Consider the following 23,327-nt stretch of genomic DNA (forward strand, 5'->3'; position numbering starts at 1 on the left):
ACGTGTTATACAGCACCTCAAAGCAGGTATCCCACCTCGGAAGCATCGCACAAGGCTATACACAAGGCTGGGAGTAGAATACCTACCACAAGGAGTGGCACAGTTCATGTTGTGCATGTTCCTTTTTACGTCCTTCTTTTTACGAGCAGCTCTGTATGTTGCCTCGGAATTAATAAGGGAACTGTCCCAAACCGAGGCTTTATTGTAGGGTCACACAAAAGCATCGACGATTTCTCCAACGACATTTTATTGCGGCTACTTGTGAAGAAGAAAGTGGTGTTGCAGTTCCGTTTTTTGTATGATGATGTTTGCTGCCTGCATATCTGACGAGGATTCCTCTGAAATAGACAAACAGAAAGAAATTTGTCGACAGGTTATATACGCGAGGAGTTAAACAACCTGTTATTAATAAACACTTTATCTTTCATTTCATGCCAGGCTTGAAAAATGGTTACAATATGCATAGCCAGAAGTTGGCCACGCTGAATTTATGTTGACAACTGTTGAATCACCTACGAATGACTGCAACCATTGAGTTGTGAGCTCCACAAGGTGCAAGCTAGACATTTATCTTCAAGTTAATCTACCCGCCTTTGGCATCTCATTTAAGTTTTTCTCTCTTTCGCAAAATATGAACACAACTCTCAAGCGCAATATTTTTGGTACATAAAAGTACATTAAGCGCATTATTCTCGACGTATAAAAGCACAGGTAAAGAAAGCAACTGTCAGAGAAGAGCTGGCATAAAACATAATGCAGAAAACAGAAAACGAAAAGCAGGAACGATAAATTACGACATTTCGGATAGAAGACGCCTGCAAGACGACAGCCATGTGTAAGGAGGAAGAAGGGTTAAGCGATCTTTTCCGGAGGTTGACCGCCGGCTCGGTGCTAGGTATTCTTAACGTTTGTTCCCATGCAATGCGGTTGCTGACTCTCCACTCCAAACGACGGCATATATCGGATGCGCTTGACTTTCCTCCATGGGAAAGACGCCAAAAGCGAAAGGCCCCACGCAATGCTTATCCCAATCCATGATCTCTGGCGCTGAAATCCTTCCTGTATAGAGGTACCCTTCTCTGCAGCCGGGCTCGGATTAACATTTGCAACGTCGGGGCCCCATCCCAAGCATCCAGAGCGTTCGCTTATGCCGTCGCCGCTCTGGTGTTCGCCTGTGGCCGCATGATAAGCTGCATGCACGCTCATGGAACCGTATATGTACGCTTAAGCATCTGTAGTTCTTTTTTTGGCGATGAAATAGTTGAAAAGAGCGTCGTTCCACGTTTGCTTAGAGGCAACACAAGTGATGACATGCCCAAAGTTAAGTTTCTTTTGTCGACCTCAACATTTACTCAGTAGAAGGGATAGTGAGGTTGGAGACCTCTGAACCGAATCCCTGTTCTAGAGGACAAATGCATAACAAAGCAGCTTTGATGTCGCTTATGACGGACGGTTTAGCTCTAAAAGGAGATACGCCTGGGCCGCTAAGAGAATAAAAAGCTTTATTTGCTACTTGCGATTTTTTGTTGTTGCTAGTTTTATTTGCTGTTGCGCAGCATATTCAGTCGACATACTTTCTCTTTGCGAATTAGTATGGCAACGTAATAAGCGCATGATAATAAGCGCAATAAGTGTAAGTAGGTAGGCCGCAGATAAGCCAGAAAGAGCACTCCGTGATCTTTGTTGTTCCTAGATTTCACTGCGGTAAAATTCTGTCTTTCTTGATGTTTTTGTAACGCGAATGACACTTATGGCTGCTCCCCGCTGTAGATATACACTGAGCACACAAAGCCGCATAGGATCGCAAACATTATGAGACAGACGTGACGCAGGCGCGTAGTAGCGCAGCGTTATTTGATTAAGGTATTTGTAGAGGGTACAGAGACGAACACTCGTGGCTACGCTAGCTCGCCTTGAATACAGGCCGTTATCAACGTAACCATTTTCGAATGCCGAACTATAAATCACCGCAGTAGAGGGCTACGAAGGCCCTGCTAAAGTTTTTAAGGACAGCGGACCTGCAAAAACGGCTGTAACCTCAAGTGGTATTCATGGTGCTGCACATGATCCTGTAACGTGGGTAGCGTCCGGTGATCATGTATCTGTGCTTCTTGTTTTTACCTTTCTCTCTCTTCTTTTTTAAATCTTTCTACGCCCCCCGTTCCACATGAAGGGTAGCAAACCTTTCTCCTTTCTTTCGTCTCTGTTCGAAATGCTGATAATGAAAAAAAATTGCAGCCAGCGTTAACGTGTTCGCACTGCGATTTGCATATATACCGGATGTTTCAGCGAAGTCTGACCAGTTTATCTAAATACAATGCAGTAGAGGTAAAGGGGTCTTTTATTTTTCCTGCGACACAATCTTCGCAGACGTCTACGGCAGAAAGTTTGTTGAAATTGACATTTGGGTGATTTGATTATGGTACGTGGTGAAAACAGGGCGAAAGAAGACGTAGCACGAACAAGCTTGTGTACATGCGCAGGCACAGACCGAAAACTAAGCTGTATTCAGACAACGATTGCTACTGTTGGTTATAGTGGGAAGGAAAGTTGTTGTGCTTTGCCTGCAAGTGCGCGCGATAATCACTGACAGGCTGAGTATTAACATAGATTACCCAATTATCCGTTCTATGAACAACATTGGGATGCTTGTTATAATTCAAGAATTAAGTCCAATCAGTTCTTCCGACAAATCTGTATATATATAAAATGCTATAGGAAGCCTTAGACGAGAACCACTGCGGCATCTAGACAACAATCGCCGAATATACGCGTCAACATCGGCCTTCCACGCATATTAATTTTCTCCAAATGCCATCCTCTCGCATTTTGGGACAGTGTCAGCGTGTGAGGCCAAAACCTATATACCGGACGTTGCCACTCCATCAGGTACAATGACGGGGAACACGCAGTTAATTAATTTCGCACAATTATTGCGTTCTCGACTTCCGAAGTCATGGACTATAGTGCTTCATCTCCTGCGCGAGACGTCATTGTTTTCTCCCTAGGAACGCATCCAGAGCGTAACATGCTTACGACAATGTGACGAAGCCCGGCGCCAAAATCGCCGTGTACGAAGGGGCCCACCCGCCTCTCCTCAAGAGCAAACCGTTACCAGTTCATTTAACGTAGAGGTAAATTCCATGCTACACACTGATGCAGGGCGCAGCCCCCGCAGCGAACCCCCTTGCTAAGACAGCGGGCGCACGTTAACAAACGACCAATTAAGTTCGTTAATTGAGGCATATAAGTCATAACGCGGTCCTTACAGTGCACCGGAAACGGAATCGCTCATTCCGTTCAGCATACAAGCGCAGTGGATGAACCGGCAACGCCAAGCAGGCGCTACGGGGGGCCTATACGTGGTGCGAAGAATCCGGGAAGCACGTTTCAGTCTTTCTTGTAAATGCTGGCAGGCACACGCACTGTACGCGAGGCCTGTCCAAGCCGGTTCGTTAACCTTTTTCGACCTGCGCCGAAGGCAGCTAATCCAGCTCAACTTCCTTTTTCCTCGCTTAGGGAATTTTCTTTTTTGCTCTCCGCGAGTTTCACGCATGCCACTGTGGGCTGTGATGGATTCATAAACATGCGGGATGTTGCCGATCTGTCTATCTCTCTGAGAACGCGACTTCGATGGAAACATAGCGAGTGCGTGAATTCCAAGCCGCCTCCTTGATGGTCAGAAAAACCGCCCGTCATCAAACGCGTACATCAAGAATCGTTCATTGCTTTCCTTTTTTTTTTTGTTTATTGAGAAACGCTATGTAACACTCCAAACAAGCAGTTTACTCGGCTTCCAAAACCTAACTTTGAAAGCGAGCACAGGAAAACATTTTCTTAAATTTTTTTTGAGGGGGGGTGGGTGGAGGTAGGGGCGTGATTGGCACTTATGCTTACGGAGACCTCTTTATGCTGCTTAGTGATAAACAAACAGCCGTGACGAAGTCGTGTGTTGTTTCGCAGTAAAAGTACTATGCGAGGATTATCAAATTGAGCTTAGAGGAAGCAGTTCGGTATAGAACTACTCGCGGTTACCGACATTACATGCTTTTTGCGTTAGTACTTCCAAACTTCATAACAATTTTGCATGTTAACGCCGTGCTCGTTTCAACGAATCGCCAAAACACGTATAAAAGCAAGAATACTAGATGCATAGCGTTATTTTGTTGAAATCACGATATATATATATATATATATATATATATATATATATATATATATATATATATATATATATATATATATATATATATATATATATATATATATATAGTCTGTTCGGCGTATTTGGGGTTTGCTGTTTTGTCCCTAAATTAATTGTTGTTATCTAATGTTCTGTTTTTGACATGTGACGAATTCACTATTAAATAGGCACTTCTTATTGTATATATATATATATATATATATATATATATATATATATATATATATATATATATATATATATATATATATATATATATATATATATATATATATATATATTAGAACAGATTATTTAACTGAGTGGACGAAATGCGGAACTAGTTCGAACGAAGAGTTTACATTTAGCTCCAATCAATCAGTCTACTCCTTGCTGCTTCATCGTTGGCGTCTGTGATCATAATCAAGAAACGCTTTCGTGGCAGCAATGGTGGTGGCTTTCACGCGCTCCGTAAGCGCCTCTCGGATTACTCATCGTGCTCGTCCGGAGACACGCGTAGGTTAACGACACAGCTGCGATCTTCATCAGCGCGTGGTCATATATATATATATATATATATATATATATATATATATATATATATATATATATATATATATATATATATATATATATATATATATCATCATCATCATCCTAGTTACGCCCACTGCAGGGCAAAGGCCTCTCCCATACTTCTCCAACTACCCCGGTCATGTACTAATTGTGGCCATGTTGTCCCTGCAAACGTCTTAATGTCATCCGCCCACCTAACTTTCTGCCGCCCCCTGCTACGCATCCCTTCCCTTGGAATCCAGTCCGTAACCCTTAGTGACCATCGGTTATCTTCCCTCCTCATTACATGTCCGGCCCATGCCCATTTCTTTTTCTTGATTTCAACTAAGATGTCGTTTACCCGCGTTTGTTGCCTCACCCAATCTGCTCTTTTCTTATCCCTTAATGTCACACCCATCATTCTTCTTTCCATAGCTCGTTGCGTCGTCCTCAATTTCAGCAGAACCCTTTTCGTAAGTCTCCAGGTTTCTGCCCCATATGTGAGTACTGGTAACACACAGCTGTTATACACTTTCCTTTTGAGGGATAGTGGCATCCTGCTGTTCATGATTTGAGAATGCCTGCCAAACGCACCCCAGCCCATTCTTATTCTTCTGGTTATTTCAGTCTCATGATCCGGATCCGTGGTCACTACGTGCCCTAAGTAGATGTAGTCCCTTACCCCCTCCAGTGCTTCGCTACCTATCGTAAACTGCTGTTCTCTTCCGAGCCTGTTAAACATTACTTTAGTTTTCTGCAGATTAATTTTCAGACCCACTCTTCTGCTTTGCCTCTCCAGGTCAGTGAGCATGCATTGCAATTGGTCTCCTGAGTTACTAAGCAAGGCAATATCATCAGCGAATCGCAAGTTGCTAAGGTATTCTCCATCAACTTTTATCCCCAATTCTTCCCACTCCAGGCCTCTGAATACCTCCTGTAAACATGCTGTGAATAGCATTGGAGATATCGTATCTCCCTGTCTGACGCCTTTCTTTATAGGGATTTTGTTGCTTTCTTTGTGGAGGACTACGGTGGCTGTGGAGCCGCTATAGATATCTTCCAGTATCTTTACATATGGCTCATCTACACCCTGATTCCGTAATGCCTCCATGACTGCTGAGGTTTCGACTGAATCAAACGCTTTCTCGTAATCAATGAAAGCTATATATAACGGTTGGTTATATTCTGCACATTTCTCTATCACTTGATTGATAGTGTGAATATGGTCTATTGTTGAGTAGCCTTTACGGAATCCTGCCTGGTCCTTTGGTTGACAGAAGTCTAAGGTGTTCCTGATTCTATTTGCGATTACCTTAGTAAATACTTTGTAGGCAACGGACAGTAAGCTGATCGGTCTATAATTTTTCAAGTCTTTGGCGTCCCCTTTCTTATGGATTAGGATTATGTTAGCGTTCTTCCAAGATTCCGGTACGCTCGAGGTTATGAGGCATTGCGTATACAGGGTGGCCAGTTTCTCTAGAACAATCTGACCACCATCCTTCAACAAATCTGCTGTTACCTGATCCTCCCCAGCTGCCTTCCCCCTTTGCATAGCTCCTAAGGCTTTCTTTACTTCTTCTGGCGTTACCTGTGGGATTTCGAATTCCTCTAGGCTATTCTCTCTTCCACTATCGTCGTGGGTGCCACTGGTACTGTATAAATCTCTATAGAACTCCTCAGCCACTTGAACTATCTCATCCATATTAGTAACGATATTGCCGGCTTTGTCTCTTAACGCACACATCTGATTCTTGCCTATTCCTAGTTTCTTCTTCACTGTTTTTAGGCTTCCTCCGTTCCTGAGAGCCTGTTCAATTCTATCCATATTATAGTTCCTGATGTCCGCTGTCTTACGCTTGTTGATTAACTTAGAAAGTTCTGCCAGTTCTATTCTAGCTGTAGGGTTAGAGGCTTTCATACATTGGCGTTTCTTGATCAGATCTTTCGTCTCCTGCGATAGCTTACTGGTTTCCTGTCTAACGGAGTTACCACCGACTTCTATTGCGCACTCCTTAATGGTTCCCATGAGATAGTCGTTCATTGCTTCAACACTAAGGTCCTCTTCCTGAGTTAAAGCCGAATACCTGTTCTGTAGCTTGATCCGGAATTCCTCTAGTTTCCCTCTTACCGCTAGCTCATTGATTGGCTTCTTGTGTACCAGTTTCTTCCGTTCCCTCCTCAAGTCTAGGCTAATTCGAGTTCTTACCATCCTATGGTCACTGCAGCGTACCTTGCCGAGTACGTCTACATCTTGTATGATGCCAGGGTTCGCGCAGAGTATGAAGTCGATTTCATTTCTAGTCTCTCCATTCGGGCTCCTCCACGTCCACTTTCGGCTAACCCGCTTGCGGAAAAAGGTGTTCATTATCCGCAGATTATTCTGTTCTGCAAACTCTACTAATAATTCTCCTCTGCTATTCCTAGAGCCTATGCCATATTCCCCCACTGACTTGTCTCCAGCCTGCTTCTTGCCTACCCTGGCGTTGAAGTCGCCCATCAGTATAGTGTATTTTGTTTTGACTTTACCCATCGCCGATTCCACGTCTTCATAAAAGCTTTCGACTTCCTGGTCATCATGACTGCATGTAGGGGCATAGACTTGTACCACCTTCAATTTGTACCTCTTATTAAGTTTCACAACAAGACCTGCCACCCTCTCGTTAATGCTATAGAATTCCTGTACGTTACCAGCTATTTCCTTATTAATCAGGAATCCGACTCCTAGTTCTCGTCTCTCCGCTAAGCCCCGGTAACACAGTACATGCCCGCTTTTTAGCACTGTATATGCTTCTTTTGTCCTCCTAACCTCACTGAGCCCTATTATATCCCATTTACTACCCTCTAATTCCTCCAATAACACTGCTAGACTCGCCTCACTAGATAGCGTTCTAACGTTAAACGTTGCCAGGTTCAGATTCCAATGGCGGCCTGTCCGGAGCCAGGTATTCTTAGCACCCTCTGCAGCGTTACAGATCTGACCGCCGCCGTGGTCAGTTGCTTCGCGGCTGCTGGGGACTGAGGGCCGGGGTTTGATTGTTGTATTCATATAGGAGGTTGTGGCCAAGTACTGCACCAGGGTGGCCAATCCTGCTCTGGTGAGAGAGTGCGTTACCGGTTCTGGTCACCGGGATCAGGCCGCACTCCAGGCCTGTTTGTGCAATTTTCTCAACACACGGTTTTTTTTTGTATTTCCCGGTGGAGAATTGCGCGGCACCGGGATTTGAATCACGGTCCTCTTGCACTGGAGACGGATACTCTACCGTCCCCGCAGGAGTTAAATTAAAAATTGAATTATGGTGTTTTGCGTGCCAAAACCACTTTCTGATTATGAGGCACGCCGTAGTGGAGGACTCCGAAAATTTCGACCACCTGGGGTTCTTTAACGTGCACCTAATTCTTAGTACACGGGTGTTTTCGCATTTCGCCCCCATCGAAATGCGGCCGCCGTGGCCGGGGTCCGATCCCGCGACCTCGTGCTCAGCAGTCTAACACCATGACCACTGAGCAACCACGGCGGGTCCCGCAGGAGTTGTACGCCTCATTTAACCTACAGTGGTGCCCTATTTGATCAGTCAAGGTGGACCAATCTGAGCTCGGTTATACCGCATGGATGGCACTCGGCTAGAGAACCTGGTATTTATGACCTGCACATGTGTGGCCACACATAATTGAGGATATATAATTTTCTTTTTAGGAGGGTTTCCGTACAGTGATAAAAGGAAGGAAAATACATTAAAAGAAAAAAAAAGGAAAAAAAAAGGAACATAACATGTGATTTGAACTCGTGATCCTTCAATGTTGCCCGGAAAGGTAGCTCAATCGGTTGGTTCGTCAAGCCAACGGTTACTTTCAAGCGCCAAAGCTCCTGCTCCGAGCCTCATACTTATGTGGAAAGGCGCTGGTGTTGTCCGCGGCAGTCGATTTTTGCTGATTCTGAGTGGTTGGAAGGTATACTTTCTTGGAGAAATTGCCGCCCGAGGAGAAGAGCGGACTTGAGCGGCTTTAGAGACTAGGAAAACTGCCTTAAAATATTTAGACTTGAGGGCAAGCTTCGTTAACAAAATATAACACGGCAATCAGCACTCGAAAACGACAACAGAAATTATTGAGACGTGGAAAATTCCCTTGAAATAAATCTGGTTTGCGAGACAAATGCTTGTATGTATTGAATCTCTTAAAAGATGAGGGGCGAAATATGCGCTCACCGAGAGGGCATCTTCAGCACGAGACCACCGCGAGGCACCTTACAGAGATGTAGCGAGCTTCGCGGCCGGAACGAAATCTCCCCTCTCCGCCGGCCCAGGGTGGAAAACGCGCTTTCCGATCGCTCAAGGTTGCGCGGCTATTGTATAGCTCTAGCGTCTAGGAAAAAGCTTAAACAGGTGCGGGGGCGGCACGCATAGCGTGGGAAGCTAGCCGCCGGAATAGCTATCTCAAGTACTGCTGCTGGCGAGGGCGAAATACCTTCTTGTAATTATAATAACCCTAATAAGACTTCTTTCAAAGAAAAAAAAGAGAAGAAAAAGAAAAGGGAAACTGCTCAGAAGGCTATACTACGAGAGCTATGACTGATACTTTTCTATATATATGTATTCATCTCATCTATGGGATCGCATGCGCGCGCTGTTGGTTTTAAAGCGCAACCGTGGTAGGGAAACGGAAGGCGATATAAGCATGCGTGTCCATGATACGCACACGACAAACTGCCTTACAATATTTAGAATTGATATATATATATACACACACAAAAGCCAATATTGGCTGCTCGACACTATCTCGCGCGTTTTTATAGCGCGTATATATATATATACGCAGGCCGGCGTGCGAAACGGGCACTCAGTGTCAAGTGCTCGCACACCCCGCTCGTTCACAGTGTAGCGTACCGTTGCTTTCTTGTTTCATCCCTGTGCATTGCACGGCGAAGGGCGCACGGCTGAGGACCGGTTCCCACAGCTTCGCGCTTTGACCGCGCAGACTGCTTTGCTACCCTTTGTCCGCTCGCTGGCAATCATGGGCACCTCGCGTGTAAACGCGGGTGGCCGACCTTCGCACAACAAGATTGAAGAGGCGTTCCCGTGGCTTTCAAAAACCAGGCGGAAGGTGCAGGAAGCGGGAAAGAGCGCAATCATGGTATGGCGAAGAGAGAGATATTGGGAAAATGATAAACGAAAGGCAGGGAGGTTAACCAGGGCTGAGCCGGGTTGACAACCCTACACTGGGAGACGGGAAAAGGGACAGAAAGGTCAAGAGAAGAAGAGAAAGTCCCCTGCGGATATCGCCGACGTAGTAACAGCTTTCTGCTGCGCATCACTGTCGGTACTCAGTCCGGTAGCTTTAAAAAATCGCAGCAGCGCTTTTGTGGCATATTGTAGCTGCGATATGCGAGGTCAACTTCCGTTGTGTTTGCGCACGCAAGCTGCTTGCGTCCCAGAATCCAAAACTCTATTGTTACTCGCGAGACATTGGTGAGACTTTCCCTGTTCAGCTGCTGTAAGGAATGGAAGACTTCTGGTTTATGAAATCAACTTTTCTTCCTTTAATCGAGCAGCCTGTGGCTAGGAATTTTTGATGTTCCCTATAGGGACAGGATAAGCTATCACATTCAATAAAAAAATGCTACAGGAATACTGAGAATTGTCTACTAATGCGTAAGCATCCTCTGGCTCGTCTGCTATTTCGCTTTTGCTTACTTATTTAGCGAGCTTATGCATGTCTACCCATCACTACCAATCACCTACTGTTACACTATTATAATGATTGCGTGTGTTAAATTGACCAATTAGGCGTTTATTTTGCAGATGTGTCGTATTAACTGAGCCTAAATGCCGTCACAGCCGGCATTTTTCTTCTTTTTTTTTGGCCACACCACAGCTTATTTTTTATTTTTATTTTTAACTTTCCCTTTCTGTTACGACCCTGACGCAAAGACGGTGACGTTGACAGTTTTTACTTCTAACGCTGTTATTCATCTACTATTACATTATTATAACGTTTACGTGTGCTAAATTGACCACTTATGCAGTATATATCTTGAAGATATAAGGTGTCCCGCGACGCACAGATCTTGCTGGGGTACTCGCCAAAGAATGCTTATGCCTTACTGTAGGACTATAGGAAACTGAGGATATGGAGAGAACCCTCTTAATGTCCTTTTGCTTTGAACGTGGTGTCAAGTAAACTGAGGCCGAAGCAACTTTTACTCATTTGAATGTAATGTGGCTCACACAAACATCTGCCTGCCACGCAGCAGCCCATGGTTCGAATACCGCTCAGAAGTATTCTTCTTAAGGCGAAAGCCTTAAATGGTTCATGGGGAGAAAAATTGGCTTTCCGGCGTTATGGCACCAGATTCAAGCGCATGCGCCACTATTTGTTTATGGATATAAAAAAAAAAGAAGAGCTCGATTACCCCTGTTCGCGTTGAACGGACACCCTTCTCAATAATAAGTGCGGGCACAAAAGTGTCTGCGTGTGGTTTTCCCTGTTTTGCTCTTTGCCGAGCCATTTACACGTGTCTTATGGCGTTTTGTGGAGTTTAAGCACGCCTGCGAGAACTGCAATTAAATCTGTTGTTGCAAGTTAGCGCTGTGTGTTTGTCTAATTTGCCTTTCCTCGTCCCCCTCATTCTGCCAGCTTTAAAGGAACGTAGAAGGCACCATATAAGCCCATGTAGCTACCCTCGTCGATTAAAGTGTTAAAAAAAATTCATTCAATGAACCTTCGTATGTCTTATTGGTCTTCATGGACTTGTCATGACTGTTCTAACGTGCCATTAACCACGCTCAACCAGCGGTGATGTCTAGGCCGCCAAAAAAGAGAACAAGTAAAGAGAAAAACAAGTAAGGAGAAAACAAGTTATCGGAAGTAACAACGCATTCGAATGAGAATGTCAAAGTAATTTAATGAATGTCTCGTGAGCGTTCAGGCTTTCGCCTTCGTTCTCCTTAGCGTATGCGAAAGTGACTGTCAACTTTTTTTTCTAACGCTACCATTCATCAGTAGTACTATTACACTATTATAACGATTACATGTGTTAACTTGACCATTTATGCATTTCTTTTGCAGATTTAAGGCGTCACGGGACGAGCAGATTTTGCTGGAGTACTCGGCAACATGCTTATCTGCGCTGCGCTCCAGGTTTCAGGGTTCGAATTGCCGTCAGACGTATTACTTTTTTTTCTACCGCTACCAATCATGCAATATTACACTATTAAAACAATTACATGTGTCAACTTGACCAATTATGCCTTTCTTTTGTATACGTAAGGCATCACAAGACGGGCAGATTTTTGCTAGGTTACTCCCCAAGGAATGCTTATGTATTAAAAAAAGTTTTTGGACGCACTCGAATGCAAGATAAGAAACCGCGGCTCTAGCTCAATCATGTACAATTTATTCTGTAAAGTACGGTATACGTGATGGCCCCTTTTTCTTTAGCAAGCACGCCTTACAGTTTCACCACTTTCGCGAACGTCTTCTTGCTCGTGCTGTGCCTATTTCTTTGCAGCAACTCTTTGCACCCTACTGCACGCAACATTGGCCGCGTGGTCGCATGGACAGCATTTCCGACATATTTTCGCCCACCCAAATGCACAGCTTGCCTTTCTTTCTGGGAACCTAGAACGATGCACACCCTCGGAACGCCGATGCACTATCTACGAAAACCAGTGCGAGACATCGGCGCATTGAAATGTGCCGGGGTATGTAACCCCCGCACGGTTCCGAAGGCGAGATCCTGAGGTAATGCACTCGGCTGTGACACTGCGAACACTAAAGCTCAAAATCTCAGTGATACCTGTCACAACCATGTGAAACCAAATATAATGAAACCGAGGAAAGCACAGGGTTCTGACTAGCAAAACTGGGGCCCTTCTCGTTCAGTGAGATCTACTATGTTTATTTAAATCGGAGGTTTCTTTGCCTCTTCCCCCGGTTTGGTATCTGTCTCTCCAATGGAGCCAACCCCGCAGAACGCGTAATCAAAGGTAGTGAGGGGGGGAACTTATCCTGATACCAGTCTACGCAATGTGTTCTAGCGGGGTATATTAATGTGGTTGGTAACGCGGGTCGAACCTGAAGGCAGTGTGCTCGAAGGCGTGGTTGCACGTTCCTGATAATGCTATCACGTTACAGCCGCTCAGGTGCTCCACATGTGGGCTTTGTCTCTCAGGGTTTGGCATCGGTGTCTCGCCGAATAGGCACGGCGGTGAGGCCTGTCACACAACTGTGGCATTGACGTCAGAGGGGCGTGCAGCGGTCATCATCATCATCATCATCATCATCATCATCATCATCATCATCATCATCATCATTCTAATTCATGTCCACTGCAGGACGAAGGCCTATCCCTGCGATCTCCAATTACCCCTGTCTACCAGGCTTGGAGTGGCGCCTGACACCGGCAAAAGATGCCGAGAGCGAGTGGGGCTCTACTAATCCAGGTACAAATGGTATAGGCGGCGTTAAACTTCAAGAGCTGCATTTTGCACTTCTCACTACAAATGTCCCTACTGGTAAATAGCAGATTTAAGTTGTTACAGGCAGGGATGAGAGCGATGGAAGCAGAAAGATGATCCCGCTCGATGCTTGTCCTAGGGAGGAAAGGTTCGCTAAACAAGTTCCTATTTCGACCATATACTCCATACCGGAAATCTGTGGTCTGAGCTGGATAAAATGTAGGTTAGGGGACACAGAAAGTGGCTTCTTGCAAAAAATTTTTATATAGGTAAATTCTATGAAACAGACACAGTGCGCTTCTGTTTACTTTAGTGTGTCCTTAGTGTGCCTTCAAGTGTTAACATCATAACGGAGGACACCGCGCGTTAATCCGGCTTCCAGCCAATCTCTTTCCTTTCCGCTACCTCCACTTCCTTACCCAGCAGGGGGTGTTCATTCATTTCATACAACTCTCGCGACTTAACGGAACCAACTAGATACAGTGAACTATATATAAAGTAATGATTCGGATAACAAAGAGCGTTCAGCTGTTACGCACTGAATGGCCAAAATTCTGCATGTTGCAGTGCGCTTCACCGTACCCTGCCGTGTACCGTATCAATGTGTTTGCAACGGCAATTGGTTGATTTCAGGAATAAGATAACTTATCCTCTTATAATATATGCGAACGCTTTCCACAATTACGGGTACATTCGAATGGTAAGTAAATCCAACACAGTTACATTGATAATATATAGAAGTGCCGCACTCAGTGAAACAGCGATCAACAGAAGAAAAAAAGAAAGAACTAAACTTAAAGTGGGATATAGAAATCCTTGTTTGAGTTTTATTCAACTGCAAACTATTTGTTACATTCTTATTCTATTTGTTTTGCTGCGACATCAGTTATCAGCTCAAAAGTGAGTTTGCTTTGTCCGTCTTTTCCGGTACACTGGACAGCCGTCATCGTCAAGTCGTCGTCGTTACAGTGTCATCGTTAGGCAACCCCTCGTCTTTAGGGCGCCTCGTCGTTCTGAGCATCACTCTTGGTAGACATTGAAGAAAAAATTAGGACAGAGCTCATTTCACTATGACTGTCGATGGTAATGCGATTAGCATCCGAGAAATGTAGCGACACACCATATTTCCGAAATCAACCTTATTCAACGTCTGTAGTTGTCATAGTGAGACTTTTTGTTGGTTTGCCTACATGTGACATTATCCAGTACCTTCCCATACCTTCCCACGTTGCTATGCCACTCGCTTGTCATAGCAACGCTTAAGCATGGCGGCATGACGACGACTTTGTGACACCGATGCACTAATGACTATGAAGTGGCGTTCATGGAACCCCAAAGGCGGTATGACGACAACGACATGGCGACAATGAGAGGACCATTCTTAAATGACGACGATGATATAACGACGACAGCGTGACGACGCCGACGTGAAGGCAGTTGGATCAGGACAAATGTATGATGACTATCGCTTGACAACGATGGTATGACGACAACCGGATGACGAAGCTTGAATGACGGCGATGGCACGACGGCAACGGCATGACGACAATGGCATGACGAGAGTTGGATGAAGACGTTAGAATGACGACGATAGAACGACCGCGACGACATCACGACCACGGTATGACGACGAATGCATGACGACAACTGTATCACGACAAAACAATGACGACGATGGCATGAGAGACAGAGAGAAGTCATAAGGTAAAGGCAGGGAGGTTAACCAGGCTGAGCCCGGTAAGCTACCCTGCACTGGTGAAGGGGGAAAGGGGACTGAAAGAGGAGAAGGATGCAAGAAGTTCACAATTTGCGCTGTCACACACACAAGCGTTTATCGCTGAGTCACTCACAAGTGGTCATACAGGCTGGTGAATTTCAAGAAACGCACCAGCGCCTCTGTGGCCTTGCACATAGCAGACGCACGAGGCTACGGGCCCAAGATCTCCTCTGTGAAGGGCCTGTCGTCTAAGCTTCTCCCAAAGCTCTCCGAAGGGTACTCCTCTCATCTTCGTATGTGGGACAGTCACACAGACGATGTTTGTTCGTTTCTTCGACACCACATGTGCTGCAATTTCGACTGTCCGCCATTCCAATTAGGAATGAGTAGGCGCTTCTGGAAGAAACTCCTACTCGCAGGCGGAACAATAACGTTTTATCCCGTCGATTATAAACAGGTAGAAGTTGTAATCTCGCATACGGGTCCGTGGCATATATACGCCGGTTGGTGAACTACGGTGTGTTCCATTTCGTTAGAGTAATAATATGGGCAAGAACGCTGAAGTGTCACGCTGCATCCGTTTGCGACAATGGTATCGAAGTGCTTTCACATTCACCATGTACCTCACGGGTAGCTTTGTCGGCACTTTCATTGCCAGTAATACTGCAGTGCCCAGGTGGCCACTGAAATACAATGTCGTGGCCTCTGTCCACCGCTTGATGATAGCGTAGTCGTATCTCTGCTAAAAATTGTTCATGTGGGCTGCGGCGCAGAGCCGAGAAGATTGGTTGCAGGTGTGCCTTTGAGTTGCGTAATATAGCCCAGTGATATGGTTTCTGTTGCTGCACATATAGCACTGCGCTACGGAGGGCGGAAAGTTCGGACTCTGTCGATGTTGTGACATGGCTGATCTTGAACTTCTTGCAGTTTGACATTGACGGAATGACTACCGCACCAGTAGAGCTGGTTTGAGTCGAAGAGCCGTCTGTTTAAATGTGAACTCGATTGGAGTATGAATCGTGCAGTAGATGTAGGGCGACTTGATTCAAGCATGACAATTGTGGGAACACAATGGGATGACGGCGAATGTTGACGACAATGGCGCAACGACGACTGTATCGCGAAGCCTGTGTGACGACGGTGGCCTGACGACGATGGAGTGACGACTAGGGCATGGCGAGTGGCGATTTACTAAGCTGGAATGACTGCAGTGCAACGACCACGACTGCATATCTAGTGTACCAAGCTATTAGACAACTTGGACCACTGGGTCCGCTTAAGATAGATAGATAGATAGATAGATAGATAGATAGATAGATAGATAGATAGATAGATAGATAGATAGATAGATAGATAGATAGATAGATAGATAGATAGATAGATAGATAGATAGATAGATAGATAGATAGATAGATAGATAGATAGATAGATAGATAGATAGATAGATAGATAGATAGATAGATAGATAGATAGATAGATAGATAGATAGATAGATATACATACTTAAAACGGCTGAAGCTGGCAAATCGCATTAAAAAAAGAAAACTGTTCACCACCACCACTACATTCCTTGCACTGCAGACACTGCGAACCCCAGCTAACTGGCTTGTATAGCCGGACATTTGACCCAGAAGGTAATTCCAATGAGCGCATATGAAACAATAAATCACGAGAAGATATGTACCTGCATATGCAGAGCCGACTCGTGGGCACCTCAAAAGAAAACAGACCTATTATTATATTTGATGTCCAAAGGCGCAAGGGCTAGAAATGACCAAAGAGGTGCAAAACCTACTTATAGAAAAGCGCATGATATTCAACTGTTTTTTTAAAGAAAGGTAACACCTCAAGTGTTACGTATACGAACGTCGGAAAAATTCCACTGAGTGCAGCCAAATGGCCATTTGTGCACTTAATTAAAACTGCCATCATAACGATTGCAACTTACACCCCAGTGGCATTGTGCACTTGGAATCCGGACGCGCGACCACGGATCTATCGCGTAACATTAGCGCCACTTGGTAATCTGTGCAAGGTCTTTGGCGCCACACAGATTCGGAGCGATAGTGTCTGCTCATGTATTTCGAAGGTCACACAGGCAATACTGTAGTGGTCGGAAACGATGATGTGTAAATAGTTGTTTCGAGGACTCTGTCCTCGGCCTTAACATCGGCGTTAAACGCTTAGGAAGGCAGGGAGAGGGATAGTAAGGCAATGAGCCTTTGTTCAATTCTAAAACAATCATCAAAAAAGTCTCCGTTTTTCGTACCACCCACTAAGGGTGGATCGTATTGTCCGTCATGTAATTCTGACTGCGAACGAGATTTTAGGCTTTAAAACGCTAAATTGGAAAGGAAAACTTTTATATAACCAATGCCATACTAATTGGGCTGATTATACATACGTAGCTGCTACATTTAAGCGAACAGTCTCAAAAGCTAAGGACAATTATGATTCAAAGCACTACACATATCTTTCAAAGTCTAGTAAAAAAAAAAAAAAACATCGTAGGTCGACATGGGACTAGCCAACGGCTGGGTAGCGACCTGCAGGCCCCCGCTTAGCTCCTCAGGACCCCAATAAAGTCCTTTACTACTACTACTGCCGTATAAATTTCTTCGATCCCATAAAGTTATTCCGGCGCCAGTGATTATTGACTCGGTCGTTCTATTAGCAAAATAATCATCATAGACACTTGAGAAAATTGCTCAAGCTCTAACCCGACGTTTCACGCATAAATTACCTACAGCACTATCGAAGTGAATAGGTTTGGGCATGTTGGTTATTCATCGTAATGCAACTAACATAGCGCAGTAAGGGCGAGGGACAAGTCGAGAGAGGACAAGCGTTGTCCTGTCCCTACTTGTCCCTCGTCCTTACTACGCTGCTACTTGCGTTACGACTATCGAAACCTTCCCTGGGAGACGACTTTGTAGAATTAACATTGGCAGAGCTTGCGGACATTATTAGATTATTAACGGCGTTAGCCCTAGGTTTAGATCGAATTACAGCCGGAATGCTAAAAAGTCTTGTTCGATTATCTGCATGAGGACCTACTAAATAGAAGAAATTTTCTCTAAAATTTATCTGGGTTCCAAGAGAGTGGAGGGTAGCTCAAGTTATTCCACTGTTGAATAAAAAAGCAGCTGTACTTGACCTAGACAACATAAGTACAATTATCTTACTTCCGATGTCGTAAAATTAACAGATAAGGTTGTTCATGGCCGATTCACAAATTCTAAGCAGGGTGGTACACTTATGAATCCTTGTCAGATTTCTTCCCGGGCACTCCATATGGTACGCCCATGTAAATCTAGAGAGCCGCATTAAACTTGCTCGCCGCAAACGAGAGTACGCAGCTTTGGGGACGCTAGATGTAGTAAAAACATACGACACTGTAGAATATCTTATTACATTCAATAATCTTTAGTCTACGAATTTCGCGATGTATATAACCGCTTGGATATATGAATTTATGTGAGATAGAGAGTTTTATTGTTATCGACGCGGTGTTTGTTTCGACGTCTAAATACAAGCAATCAAGTGTATCACAGGGTTCGTTCTTTCTCCTATTTGATTTAACATTTTGCTAAGTACAATATTTTTGTCTCGGGAAGTACACGTTTAAACGATATCCAACTTTTTTATATCCGCAACTAATATACACTCACTATACCAGTCATTGCAGACTCACTTAGGAAGGCTCACTTAGATTAGTTATGCATGCCGTTAAATGTTAGTGAAAGTGCTTAACTAGTCTCTTCGTTAACTGCGCTGGTGCATATGTAATGTATCTCTGCAATACCACCAGGAAATCATTCAAGTTGACTCAGTCGAGTACCTTGGTGTCATACAGGGTGTACCAACTGTCATACACCAAAATTTTAAAATATGCGAATTCCATGTAGCTGGACAGAACCAAGGCAATGTTGTTTGCCGTCTTTTGCATTCCGCCCAATTACATAATTAGTCTTAATTAATAAATAAATAATTAATTAATTAACTTCTCAATTATTATAATTAAATGAAAAGCGTCAATGAGAAAATTGTAGAGCGTCGTGAAAGACTCCCAATACAGCTTTCTGTTGCTCAATACGTGATACACAAACGTGTTTTCCCGAATGTTAAAGTAGCCCGCGAATACACGCAAGAGTCTCGTGCGGCCAGTCGCGCGGCACTTTTGCGTGTGTTCGCGGGCTTATTTCACGCTCGAAAAAAAAATAACACTTTTTATGTAGCACGTATTAATTGAGCAACAGAAAGCTGTATCGGGAGTCTTTCATGATGCTCTACAATTTTCTGATTGACGCTTTTCATCTAGTTATAATACTTGATAATCTGATTACCCGCCGTGGTTTCTCAGTGGCTATGGTGTTGGGCTGCTGAGCACGAGGTCGCGGGATGGAATCCCGGCCACGGCGACCGCATTTCGATGGGAGCGAAATGTGAAAACACCCGTGTGCTTAGATTTAGGTGCCCGTTAAAGAACCCCAGGTGGTCGAAATTTCCGGAGTCCTCCGCTACAGCGTGCCTCATAATCAGAGAGTGGTTTTGGCACGTAAAACCGCATAATTTAATTTTGATACGTTGATTAATTAATTAAGACTAATTATGTATTTCGGCGAAATGCAAAAAAAAAAAAAATCTCAGTATCTCCAAGTGACGGCAAACAACAAAACTTTGGTTCTGTCCAGCTACATGGCATTGGCATGTCTTTAAATGTTGGTGCATGATAGATGGGACATCCTGTATACGATTGCAAGGTCGCGTGGCGCAGCCACATTGAACATATTGAAACAAAGGCAGAACGTGCCGTATACTATGCTCCGCCGGCTCAGTTACCGTTGCTATGGACTACGGAGGAATACTTTACTGATGATATATAAGATCTATGTTCGGCCCATATTAGAATTCGGCGGCGTATTATTTTCCGGTGTTCCGGCATATAAAATTAAACCTCTCGTACTTTTAGAAAGAGAAGCTCTACGCTTTTGCCTTGGGCTGCCTAGATTCGTTGCCAACACTGTTTTACATCAGTCAGCTCATATACCCACCCTAGATTGCATATTCCGAATGCTTACGGTTCAGACATTAAAAAAAAATTATTACTTTCCAAAGAGGCGTACATGATATATATTTATCATTGAACCGTCTGAGTTCTTTGATGTATCGTAGTCGCGATTACACAGCCCTCAGATAGTAGTTGTGTAAGCCCAGTTACAACAATTGAATATGTTCATACGTCGAGTTTGCCATTCGAATGATGCCATACCAGACCACAAAATTGAGTTCGAGGACAGATTTTCTAATCATGCTAAACTTTTGCCTAAAAGACATTTAATGATTATTTTAGAAGACCACCTATGCCAGGTAGCCACTGACAGCATAATAGCCACTGACGCTTCTGTGTGCAATGAGAAGGCAGCAATGAGGATATTCTCTGAATCGCTTCAGTGATCTTACTCTCTTCGCCTTCCAGACTTCACACCAATATTTCAGGCAGAATTATTAGCTATTGTATAAGCATTAGGAAAGCTTCCCCAAAGTGACTCATTAGCCCTTATTGCGACCGACGCGCTGTCTGTATGCACAGCCCTTACTGCATCTTCAAATTCAAGAATTCTGCGAACATATTGTTCTGTGGTTACTCCGTACTTACGGCAAGTTTACTTGCTTTGGGTACCGGGACATCGTGGATTGCACTTGAATGGAACGACTGATTCACTCGCACGAGCTTCCCTCAATGGCCCTATCATACCTGTTTCACCGACATCAGCTTATGTAACCGCGGCTAGGTGCAGAAATTTTACGATATAGCAAAATCCCGCAAAATCCATTCAAACATTGTCCTCTGAATTCCACCCGTGTAACAATAATTGCTGTGCTTCAAGGCAATTTGATGTTTCCTTTACAAAATTGAGATGCCGTGTTCCGCCTCTAAAGTTTACTAATGCAGGTGTGGTCTCGCTGTGGGCTCTCTACATTGTTCTTCCAATGCACCTGAATCTATTGAGCATTTTCTTCTCTCGTACCGCCGATGTTTAAGAAAGAGAAAACTCTAGGAAATTTTATTTCGACAACTTGGGCTCTCACTAACCTAGCCAACCATTCTTTCTTTTTGGGCGCCTTCACTGGGATACAGCAACAGGGATGCTTCTCTCGCCGTTTACAATTTTATTAAAGACGCAAAAAGAGTGGCTAGCTGAACTGCTGAAATTATCAATTGTTCCTTTCATTTCACTTCTCGATGTTAAATTATTTTATCTCAAAATTCTTAATTGTATCCTTTAGCTAATTTCTAAATTATATTCATTTAACCGACACCCTGCTATGCAAATCAAGTTTTTGTTTTAAATCTGATAAACATACTTGAAACCGCCGTCTTCCTGGCCAATCCCCCGTAGTGGGTATGAGCCAGTATTTCGAGATAACACAAGACAAGACGGTGCCCACTGAGAGAGCCGCAGTAAACGAGGTCAGTTCCAGGAGAATTGCGGAAGATTCACGATCATTTTTTTAAACACACTATGTATGGCCATTATTTCTACTCTCACAATTCCCTCACTCAACGTGCCTTATTTGTCAATGCAGAAGGTTCTGGCATATATTCTGCATGTGACTTCCCTATGTACTACATTGTAATGACAGCCTGACGTAGAAATAGCCCCGGGGCTGTGTATTCCGCTAATAAAGTGCTTCAAGTCCAGGTCATCCGTAGCAACTAATGTCTAGCGTCAATCTCAATAGAGATAGTTCAGAGCAGTCGAGATGCTGCTTCCCCAGTGATGAAGTCAGGTTCTTCTATTCAGGTTACTTCTACATGCTAGGCAAACTAGTACTTAGAGAGAGCTTCCGTTCAACTCCAGATGCCTAAAGCGAGTGGTGTGCATTCTCAAAAATATTTTTGTTATCCCGCATAAACACAAACACCACACAAAGAGAATGGAAAGCAGGCATTTGTCTCATGAAAGGAACAGCATGCCTACTCGCTTGAAGGATAGGGAATAAAGATGGAATTACAAGAGATGAAGGGACACAGCATAACAACACCACATCGCACGCAGGCAGAGAAGGAGCACAATAGGCTGTAGAGCTGTGTCCCGTAACTTGTAAGAATTCTGAAACGAGCATTGGGGGCATCGTATCGTTTTGAAGGTGGACCTCTTGGGAAAAAAAGAAAGAAACGAAGTCAGTGAGCCAATAAGATCATGAAAGAGCAAGCTACCATAGAGCGACCACTGCTGAAAGTTTTGTCTGCATAGGAAAGCAAACACACAGGAAAAAAAAATGAAAGGAAGAAAGAGAAAAGAAAAACCACTGCGACATTTATTTAGGCAGACTTAAATTTTCACTGGAAAGCTTTGGTTTCCTCCGGATTGCACGCGCGGCGCGAAAAGTATACTAGACAACGACCGAATTAGATGTTACACCCGAACGTGGAGTGATGGGAATCGGAGAGCATTCGCGGGACGGTTGCAGTGCGGCGCGGCGAGCTCGCATTCTAATGCGGACCGCACAAGAGAAGCCGTCCGCGTTTTTTTGGATGTGCCAAGAGGAAGCTGCAGAACGGCGGTGCGTGTGTGCGTGCGTGTTTGTGTGTTCTCTTTCCTCAAAAGCGGGAGTAGAGCGATGATATCGCGAACATAACCTAATAACTTTATCCTGTCGGGCTTCCGTGGCTTCTGCTGCATGCTTATTTCGCGCTTTGAGTTCCCTGCTGTGGAGGAAAGGAAATCAAAAGAGACAGCCTCGAAGATTGATGGGCAGTAAAAATTTATAGACGCGCATTTGATCAAGGAGTCAATGATTCAAGATATCTTACTGCATTGCGAGATCAGTTCATCCACGAAATAAACTTGTGATCCCTGTATATGACACCTGTTTCGAAATGGAAGAGTCAAAAATTTTAAACATAATCAAGTGTACATAGCAATGCCTTCTTTCCATCAAAACATTGCTAGTTGTTTGGAGTAAATGATTGGTAATCATAAAATAATTATTTGCTTCTTCAGGCAAATAACTTCCTCGTTAATTATTTTATATCACTTTCTTGCAAATGGCTATTTGAAGGCGGTGAGTCCTCGAGTCATGTACGTTTAGTAGAGTTAGTCATACTATAACACCAGCTCAGGAGAAATTCGTCCTCAAGGTATGCAATAAAATGCACCGGCACTCCACTTATATTTGTCCCAGCGTTTCGTGAGGGAGAATTTAGAAATTATTATTCGGAACATTAAAGTGGCGGGATTGACAGGGCATATATCACGTACCAAAGCACACACGGACTGGGAGAGACGCCATAGTAGAGGGTTCCGCATTAAAATTGACAATCCGGCATTGTTTAACGTGCACACAAGCCAGCGTATACGAGCGATATTTTTTAGGCCCCCCATCAGAATGCGGTCATCGCGGCTGG

At 44.2% G+C, this 23,327-nt stretch overlaps 1 long non-coding RNA gene across 2 annotated transcripts in view; it reads right to left on the reverse strand.

Annotated features, from left to right (window-relative positions):
• Nucleotides 1–230: 230 nt before the first annotated feature.
• The window catches only part of LOC142571353 (uncharacterized), a 67,075-nt gene continuing 43,978 nt past the window's right edge, over nucleotides 231–23,327 (reverse strand). For both annotated transcript variants that reach the window (XR_012825861.1, XR_012825862.1), the window contains one exon: nucleotides 231–338. This is a non-coding gene — a long non-coding RNA (uncharacterized LOC142571353). The remainder of the gene's footprint in view (nucleotides 339–23,327) is intronic.

The sequence above is a fragment of the Dermacentor variabilis genome, chromosome 1 (genome assembly GCF_050947875.1).
Source record: "Dermacentor variabilis isolate Ectoservices chromosome 1, ASM5094787v1, whole genome shotgun sequence".
Lineage (NCBI taxonomy): Eukaryota > Metazoa > Arthropoda > Arachnida > Ixodida > Ixodidae > Dermacentor > Dermacentor variabilis.